The sequence below is a fragment of the Triticum aestivum genome, chromosome 5A (assembly GCF_018294505.1).
Source record: "Triticum aestivum cultivar Chinese Spring chromosome 5A, IWGSC CS RefSeq v2.1, whole genome shotgun sequence".
Classification (NCBI taxonomy): Eukaryota; Viridiplantae; Streptophyta; class Magnoliopsida; order Poales; family Poaceae; genus Triticum; species Triticum aestivum.
In genome coordinates this window covers 53,475,522-53,483,093 of record NC_057806.1, presented here as the reverse complement: position 1 = coordinate 53,483,093, position 7,572 = coordinate 53,475,522, and positions in this window count along the sequence as shown.

Here is a 7,572-nt window from a genome sequence, read left to right as displayed (position 1 = left end):
AGTAGTAGAAGTAATAGTTGGCGAGCAACTTCATGGAGACACGATGATGGAGATCATGATGATGGAGATCATGGTGTCAAGCCGGTGACAAGATGATCATGGAGCCCCAAGATGGAGATCAAAGGAGCTATGTGATAATGGCCATATCATGTCACGTTTATTATTTGATTGCATGTGATGTTTATCATGTTTTGCATCTTGTTTACTTAGAACGACGGTAGTAAATAAGATGATCCCTCACAATAATTTCAAGAAGTGTTCCCCCTAACTGTGCACCATTGCGACAGTTCGCTGTTTCAAAACACCACGTGATGATCGGGTGTTTTATTCAGACGTTCACATACAACGGGTGTAAGACAGATTTACACATGCAAACACTTAGGTTGACTTGACGAGCCTAGCATGTACAGACATGGCCTCAGAACACAGAAGACCGAAAGGTCGAGCATGAGTCGTATAGAAGATACGATCAACATGAAGATGTTCACCGACGTTGACTAGTCCGTCTCACGTGATGATCGGACACGGTCTAGTTAAACTCGGATCATGTAATACTTAGATGACTGGAGGGATGTCTAATCTAAGTGGGAGTTCACTAATAATTTGATTAGTTGAACTTAATTATCATGAACTTAGTCTAAAATCTTTGCAATATGTCTTGTAGATCAAATGGCCAACGTAGTCCTCAACTTCAACGCGTTCCTAGAGAAAACTAAGCTGAAAGACGATGGCAGCAACTATACGGACTGGGTCCGGAACCTGAGGATCATCCTCATAGCTGCCAAGAAAGATTATGTCCTACAAGCACCGCTTGGTGACGCACCCGTTCTCCCTGCAGAACAAGATGTTATGAACGCTTGGCAGGCACGTTCCGATGACTACTCCCTCGTTCAGTGCGGCATGCTTTACAGCCTAGAGCCGGGGCTCCAAAAGCGTTTTGAGAGACATGGAGCATATGAGATGTTCGAAGAGCTGAAAATGGTTTTCCAAGCTCATGCCCGGGTCGAGAGATATGAAGTCTCCGACAAATTCTTCAGCTGTAAGATGGAGGAAAACAGTTCTGTCAGTGAGCACATACTCACTATGTCTGGGTTGCATAACCGCTTGACTCAGCTGGGAGTTAATCTCCCGGATGATGCGGTCATTGACAGAATCCTCCAGTCGCTTCCACCAAGCTACAAGAGCTTTGTGATGAACTTCAATATGCAGGGGATGGAAAAGACCATTCCTGAAGTATTTGCTATGCTGAAATCAGCAGAGGTAGAAGTCAGAAAGGAACATCAAGTGTTGATGGTCAATAAAACCACTAAGTTCAAGAAAGGCAAGGGTAAAAAGAACTTCAAGAAGGACGGCAAGGAGGTTGCCGCGCCCGGCAAGCAAGCTGCCGGGAAGAAGCCAAAGAATGGACCCAAACCCGAGACTGAGTGCTTTTATTGCAAGGGAAGCGGTCACTGGAAGCGGAACTACCCTAAGTACTTAGCGGATAAGAAGGCCGGCAAAACAAAAGGTATATATGATATACATGTAATTGATGTGTACCTTACTAGTGCCCGTAGTAGCTCCTGGGTATTTGATACCGGTGCAGTTGCTCACATTTGTAACTCAAAGCAGGGGCTGCGGAATAAGCGGAAACTGGCAAAGGACGAGGTGACGATGCGCGTCGGGAATGGTTCCAAGGTCAATGTGATCGCCGTCGGCACGCTACCTCTGCATCTCCCTTCGGGATTAGTTTTAAACCTTAATAATTGTTATTTAGTGCCAGCTTTGAGCATGAACATTGTATCGGGATCTCGTTTAATTCGAGATGGCTACTCTTTTAAATCTGAGAATAATGGTTGTTCCATTTTTATGAGAGATATGTTTTATGGTCATGCTCCTATGGTGAATGGTTTATTCTTTATGAATCTCGAACGTGATGCTACACATGTTCATAATGTGAGTACCAAAAGAAGTAAGGTTGATAATGATAGTCCCACATACTTGTGGCACTGCCGCCTTGGTCACATAGGTGTCAAACGCATGAAGAAGCTCCATGCTGATGGACTTTTAGAGTCTCTTGATTATGAATCATTTGACACGTGCGAACCATGCCTTATGGGTAAAATGACCAAGACTCCGTTCTCAGGAACAATGGAGCGAGCAACCGACTTATTGGAAATCATACATACTGATGTGTGCGGTCCAATGAGTGTTGAGGCTCGCGGTGGCTATCGTTATGTTCTCACCCTCACTGATGATTTAAGTAGGTATGGGTATATCTACTTAATGAAACACAAGTCTGAAACCTTTGAAAAGTTCAAGGAATTTCAGAGTGAGGTTGAAAATCAACGTGATAGGAAAATCAAGTTTCTACGATCAGATCGTGGAGGAGAATACTTGAGTCACGAGTTTGGGGCACACTTAAGAAAATGTGGAATAGTTTCACAACTCACGCCGCCTGGAACACCTCAGCGTAATGGTGTGTCCGAACGTCGTAATCGCACTCTGTTAGATATGGTGCGATCTATGATGTCTCTTACCGATTTACCGCTTTCTTTTTGGGGCTATGCTTTAGAGACTGCCGCATTCACTTTAAATAGGGCTCCGTCGAAATCCGTTGAGACGACACCGTATGAATTATGGTTTGGGAAGAAACCTAAGCTGTCGTTTCTAAAAGTTTGGGGATGCGATGCTTATGTCAAGCTCGAACCCAAGTCGGAAAAATGCGTCTTCATAGGATACCCAAAAGAAACTATTGGGTACACCTTCTACCTCAGATCCGAAGGCAAGATCTTTGTTGCCAAGAATGGGTCATTTCTGGAGAAAGAGTTTCTCTCGAAAGAAGTAAGTGGGAGGAAAGTAGAGCTTGATGAAGTATTACCTCTTGAACCGGAAAAAGGCGCAACTCAAGAAAATGTTCCTGAGGTGCCAGCACCGACTAGAGAGGAAGTTAATGATAATGATCAAGATACTTCTGATCAAGCCCCTACTGAAATTCGAAGGTCCACAAGGACACGTTCCGCACCAGAGTGGTACGGCAACCCTGTCTTGGAAATCATGTTGTTAGACAACGGTGAACCTTCGAACTATGAAGAAGCGATGGCGGGCCCGGATTCCAACAAATGGCTAGAAGCCATGAAATCCGAGATAGGATCCATGTATGAAAACGAAGTATGGACTTTGACTGACTTGCCCGTTGAGCGGTGAGCCATAGAAAATAAATGGATCTTTAAGAGGAAGACAGACGCGGATGGTAATGTGACCATCTATAAAGCTCGGCTTGTCGCTAAGGGTTATCGACAAGTTCAAGGGGTTGACTACGATGAGACTTTCTCACCGATAGCGAAGCTGAAGTCCGTCCGAATCATGTTAGCAATTGCCGCATTCTATGATTACGAAATATGGCAGATGGACGTCAAAACGGCATTCCTTAATGGTTTCCTTAAGGAAGAATTGTATATGATACAGCCGGAAGGTTTTGTCGATCCTAAGAATGCTGACAAAGTGTGCAAGCTCCAACGCTCGATTTATGAGCTGGTGCAAGCATCTCGGAGTTGGAACATTCGCTTTGATGAGATGATCAAAGCGTTTGGGTTTACACAGACTTATGGAGAAGCCTGCGTTTACAAGAAAGTGAGTGGGAGCTCTGTAGCATTTCTCATATTATATGTAGATGACATACTTTTGATGGGAAATGATATAGAACTCTTGGACGGCATCAAGGCCTACTTGAATAAAAGTTTTTCAATGAAGGACCTTGGAGAAGCTGCTTATATATTAGGCATCAAAATCTATAGAGATAGATCGAGACGCCTCATAGGTCTTTTACAAAGCACATACCTTGATAAGATATTGAAGAAGTTCAATATGGATCAATCCAAGAAGGGGTTCTTGCCTGTGTTACAAGGTGTGAAATTGAGCTCAGCTCAATGTCCGACCACGGCAGAAGATATAGAAGAGATGAGCGTCATCCCCTATGCCTCAGCCATAGGTTCTATTATGTATGCCATGCTGTGTACCAGACCTGATGTTAACCTTGCCGTCAGTTTGGTAGGAAGGTACCAAAGTAATCCCGGCAAGGAACACTGGACAGCGGTCAAGAATATCCTGAAGTACCTGAAAAGGACTAAGGAAATGTTTCTCGTTTATGGAGGTGACAAAGAGCTCGTCGTAAAGGGTTACGTCGACGCTAGCTTCGACACAGATCTGGATGACTCTAAGTCACAAACCGGATACGTGTATATTTTGAATGGTGGGGCAGTAAGCTGGTGCAGTTGCAAGCAAAGCGTCGTGGCGGGATCTACATGTGAAGCGGAGTACATGGCAGCCTCGGAGGCAGCACATGAAGCAATTTGGGTGAAGGAGTTCATCACCGACCTAGGAGTCATACCCAATGCGTCGGGGCCGATCAAGCTCTTCTGTGACAACACTGGAGCTATTGCACTTGCCAAGGAGCCCAGGTTTCACAAGAAGACAAGGCACATCAAGCATCGCTTCAACTCCATTCGTGAAAATGTTCAAGATGGAGACATAGAGATTTGTAAAGTACATACGGACCTGAATATAGCAGATCCGTTGACTAAACCTCTCCCTAGAGCAAAACATGATCAACACCAGAATTCCATGGGTGTTCGATTCATCACAATGTAACTAGATTATTGACTCTAGTGCAAGTGGGAGACTGTTGGAAATATGCCCTAGAGGCAATAATAAAAGTATTATTATTATATTTCCTTGTTCATGATAATTGTCTTTATTCATGCTATAATTGTGTTATCCGGAAATCGTAATACATGTGTGAATAACAGACACCAACATGTCCCTAGTGAGCCTCTAGTTGACTAGCTCGTTGATCAACAGATAGTCATGGTTTCCTGACTATGGACATTGGATGTCATTGATAACGAGATCACATCATTGGGAGAATGATGTGATGGACAAGACCCAATCCTAAACATAGCACAAGATCGTATAGTTCGTTTGCTAGAGTTTTCCTAATGTCAAGTATCTATTCCTTAGACCATGAGATCGTGTGACTCCCGGATACCGTAGGAGTGCTTTGGGTATGCCAAACGTCACAACGTAACTGGGTGACTATAAAGGTAGACTACGGGTATCTCCGAAAGTGTCTGTTGGGTGACATGGATCAAGACTGGGATTTGTCACTTCGTATGACGGAGAGGTATCACTGGGCCCACTCGGTAATGCATCATCATAATGAGCTCAAAGTGACCAAGTGTCTGGTCACGGGATCATGCATTACGGTACGAGTAAAGTGACTTGCCGGTAACGAGATTGAACGAGGTATTGGGATACCGACGATCGAATCTCGGGCAAGTAACATATCGATAGACAAAGGGAATAGCGTACGGGATTGATTAAATCCTCGACATCGTGGTTCATCCGATGAGATCATCGTGGAGCATGTGGGAGCCAACATGGTTATCCAGATCCCGCTGATGGTTATTGACCGGAGAGTCGTCTCGGTCATGTCTGCTTGTCTCCCGAACCCGTAGGGTCTACACACTTAAGGTTCGGTGACGCTGGGGTTATGAAGATATGTATATGCAGAAACCCGAATGTTGTTCGGAGTCCCGGATGAGATCCCGGACGTCACGAGGAGTTCCGGAATGGTCCGGAGGTAAAGAATTATATATAGGAAGTGCTGTTTCGGGCATCGGGACAAGTTTCGGGGTTATCGGTATTGTACCGGGACCACCGGAAGGGTCCCGGGGGTCCACCGGGTGGAGCCACCTGTCCCGGGGGGCCACATGGGCTGAAATAGGAGGGAACCCAGCCCATAGTGGGCTGGGGCGTCACCCCCTATAGGCCCATGCGCCTAGGGTTCCACCAAGGAGGAGTCCTTGTGGTGGAAGGCACCCCTAGGTGCCTTGGGGGGGAGGGAAACCTCCCCTTGGCCGCCGCCCCCCCTAGTAGATCTCATCTGCTAGGGCCGGCGCCCCCCCCCCCCTGGCACCCCTATATATAGTGGGGGGAAGAGGAGGGATTTTACAACAGCCCCTGGCGCCTCCATCTCCCCCCGTTACGTCTCTCCCTCGTAGTCTCGGCGAAGCCCTGCTGCTGTGACGCCCTGCATCCACCACCATGCCGTCGTGCTGCTGGATCTTCATCAACCTCTCCTTCCCCCCTTGCTGGATCAAGAAGGAGGAGACGTCTCCCGTCCCGTATGTGTGTTGAACGCGGAGGTGCCGTCCGTTCGGCGCTGGTCATCGGTGATTTGGATCACGTCGAGTACGACTACATCATCACCGTTCTTTTGAACGCTTCCGCTCGCGATCTACAAACGTATGTAGATGCATCTAATCACTCGTTGCTAGATGAACTCCTAGATGATCTTGGTGAAACGAGTAGGAAATTTTTTGTTTTCTGCAACGTTCCCCAACAGGTAGGGCCATGGACCTGTCCAAACTGACCTACCCAAGGACACCTCCAGAAGAAATCACATATCAATCAACTTGGCGGTGTTTCACTTGACGGACTCGAAGACACTCGACCAAGAAGCAACCACTCGACCAAGATCCAACCACCCGACAGCCAGGAGACCTAAAGTCACTCCGCACGCTAACGGTCGGTCATTAAGTAGCTTTTATGGTCATCATAGCACTTTATTAGGGGCATTACCAGTAACGCCCGACCTTAATGTACTTAAAACCCTGCATAACTGAGGGCCGGAGGGGTCTGGCAGACTCTATATAAGCCACCCCCCTCCTCAGTGTAAAGGGTTCGCACCCCTGTAATTCATACTCTCATAATCCAGTCGACCGCCTCCGGGCTCCGAGACATAGGGCTATTACTTCCTCCGAGAAGGGCCTGAACTCGTAAACCTTGCGTTCTTACAACTTCTCCATAGCTAAGATCTTGCCTCTCCATACTTATCCCCCTACACTACTGTCAGACTTGGAACCACGACAGTTGACGCCCATCGTGGGGCTGGTGTTTTAGCGTTTGTTGGAGGAGTTGCGACCTTTTCCGACCCGAATCATCATGGTTTTCGGCGGAGTTTTGGTGGAGGGCCGCGAGATCCGACTCGGTGCGCTCACGTTCATCGTCGACGACTCTGCTTGGCTCCAGGAGGCTCCGCTCGACGTGGACGCACTCCCTGTTCGCGGGGCAACGCACTTTAGTGCGTGCGTCCGCGGCTTTCTCCTGCGGCAACCGTCGACCCCCTACCGGTCGGCTCCTCTGTTGTCCTACCTCCCTGGTCGGTCGAGACTTTAGCGGTGGGTGAGACACGCGGTGGCACGTCAGTCGGCCACCCCGCAAGTCGCAGCGATCGAGCCCGACGAATCCCTCTACGGCCTGTTCGGCCTGTCGACTGGCTCCGCAGAGACCGCATCCGAGTGCGACAACGGCGATCCGGCGGCGGAGGTTCTGATGGTCGATGGACCGCCCAGTCCTCCCGGTTTTCCCCGCACCGACGGAGGCGCGGGTGGAGGCGACCCGTCGCGTCCCCATGAGGAGTATCTTCCCGAGCCTCTCATGTCACCGCCGGAACGTGGATGCACTGCACACTCCTATCATTGGAGAAACCCCCGAGGCTCACGCCTTGGAAGACGCGCGCCTGGCAAACTT